This window comes from Phyllopteryx taeniolatus, unplaced genomic scaffold (assembly GCF_024500385.1).
Source record: "Phyllopteryx taeniolatus isolate TA_2022b unplaced genomic scaffold, UOR_Ptae_1.2 contig_33, whole genome shotgun sequence".
Classification (NCBI taxonomy): Eukaryota; Metazoa; Chordata; class Actinopteri; order Syngnathiformes; family Syngnathidae; genus Phyllopteryx; species Phyllopteryx taeniolatus.
The window spans coordinates 188,835-191,394 of record NW_026903261.1 but is presented as its reverse complement, the minus strand read 5'-3'; the positions used below and the strand labels follow the sequence as shown (position 1 = coordinate 191,394).

At 39.1% G+C, this 2,560-nt stretch overlaps 1 non-coding gene across 1 annotated transcript; it reads left to right on the top strand.

Annotated features, from left to right (window-relative positions):
- Positions 1–977: 977 nt before the first annotated feature.
- Positions 978–1,050, top strand: trnat-ugu (transfer RNA threonine (anticodon UGU)). Its single transcript has one exon. It is a non-coding gene; the product is annotated as a tRNA-Thr (tRNA).
- Positions 1,051–2,560: the final 1,510 nt, after the last annotated feature.

The window sequence follows — 2,560 nt, the reverse complement described above, 5'->3', positions numbered from 1 at the left end:
AATGTTGTTGGATTTTCAGGTTGTCTTTGGATTTTCAAAATGCTGACCATGGCAATTAAAATAGACTAGGCTAATAGCTCATAGCTCAGCCGTTAGAGCACTGGTCTTGTAAACCAGGGGTTGTGAGTTCAATTCTCACTGAACCCTGTTGGCAATCTAAACAGCTGCTATCTGTTATGTGAAACAGGATAACTCCACCCAAACTGACAAATACAAAGTGCTTTTTAAACACACACCGACTACTCGCCACTACGAGCTAATCTGGGACATATTATTCTGTGGCAACAAAATTAGCACTTTCACAAAAATGCTAACGCTAGCCTAGACAACAAGTGCTTAGATCCCTGGTATAGTAAACCAGTAACTAAATGAGCATGTAAATATCATGCGCAAATCAAGCCTCATACATTTGTATTTCTGCTGCATCTTCAGCCTTTGCTGCATTTGCATCTTTGCGCTAACTCACAAATGGGGTTTAGCATTTGTTTTATTGTTGTTCTCGTGTTATCGTTACATTATTTATTTTTATTTTCTGATTCTATTGTGATTTCACTTCAAGACTTATTCGGCTAATTCGGGACTTTGGGTATCGAATTTCGTGCAATATCATGTGTAAATGTGTGTTGGTAAGACAATTAAATTCATTGAAACCTTGTTTCTTAACAAGCTGACAATGCACTTTTGCCAACTTTGTTGTTGTGAGCTCTTTAACCAAAATGTTAACTTAGGCCTCGCCTGTGTGGAGCTTGCATGTTCTCCCGGTTCCTGCGTGGGCCTTCACCAGGTACTCCTGTTTCCTCCCACATTGCAAAAACATGCATGATAGGTTAATTGAAGCCTATAAATTGCCCATAGCATGTGTAAATGTGTGTTGGTATGACAATTAAATTCCTTAAAACCTTTTTTCTAAAAAAGCTGAAAATTTGCCGTGTTTGTTAGATAGTTAACCAAAATGGTAACTCTAACATGAAAAGAAAGGCCTCATAGCTCAGTGGCTAGAGCACTGGTCTTGTAAACCAGGGGTCGTGAGTTCAATTCTCACTGAGGCCTAAAGTCAAGTTTCACAGTTGTTATCCATGATGCTAGCCAAGGTAGGAAACTAGCTTCCTGTACAGCCATTTTGAGCGTGTCAAAACCCATGACGTACTCTGTCATCCCTTGCTAACATACCATTAGCACTATGGTTAACAAACTGATCACAGACATTTCCAAGCTTTGCACTACCTTTTGTAAAATTTGGTGATAGCTCATGAGCTAAAATACTAACAGAAGGTGTCATATCTCAGGGGCGAGAGCACTGGTCTTGTAAATCAAGGGTCATGATTTCAATTCTTACTGGGGCCTACCACCCAGATACAGATTCAATGTTTATGCTAACAATTCTTGAGTTGTGGTTTCTTTGTAGTCTAATGGATATTTATTTAGAATTACAATCGTCCAGTCGAATAGAGCAAAGTTTTTAAACCATGGAAACTACCAACATCACACTCAATTGCTCTTATCCTGCCGTTGCCTGTGCTAAAACCCAAGGTCTCATAGCTCTGCCGTTAGAGCACTGGTCTTGAAAACCAGGGGTCGTGACTTCAATTCTCACTGTGGTCTGTTGGCAATCTAAACAGCTGCTGTCTATTATGTGAAACAGGATAACTCCACCCAACTGCTACACTCTGCAGTTATCATTGGAACAGCAACCTTCTTCTCATCAGTCAATACTCACAATCTCTGTACCATAAATTTCCATTTTGGTCCTGCTGAAGGTCAACAATGTATTCCCACAAACTGACAAATACAAAGTGCTTTTTAAACACACACCTATGACTAGCCACTACGAGCTAATCTGGGACATATTATTCTGTGGCAACGAAATTAACACTTTCACCAAAATGCCAATGCTATCCTAGAGAACAAGTGCCTAGATTCCTGGTATAGTAAACCAGTAACTAAATGAGCATGTAAAGATCATGCACAATTCAAGCCTCATACATTTGTATTTCTGCTGCATCCACAGCCTTTGCTGCATTTGCATCTTTGCGTTAACGCACAACTGGGGTTTAGCATTTGTTTTATGGTTGTTATTGTTGTGTTATCGTTATGTTATTTATTTTTATTTTCTGATTCTATTGTGATTTCACTTCAAGACTTATTCGGCTAATCCGGGACTTTGGGTATCAAATTTCGTGCAATATCATGTGTAAATGTGTGTTGGTAAGAAAATTTAATTCCTTGAAACCTTTTTTAACAAGCTGACAATGCACTTTTGCCCACTTTGTTGTTGTTAGCTTGTTAACCAAAATGCTAACTCAGGCTTTGCATGGTAGGTTAATTGAAGACTCTAAATTGCCCATAGCATGTGTAAATGTGTGTTGGTATTACAATTAAATTCCTTAAAACCTTTTTTCTAAACAAGCCGACAATGCATTCCCTTTGGTTGTTAGCTCATTAACCAAAATGGTAACTCTAACCTGGAAAGAAAGGCTTCATAGCTCAGTGGCTAGCGCACTGATCTAGTAAACCACGGGTCGTGAGTTCAAATCTCACTGACCCCTGAAGTCTAGTTTCA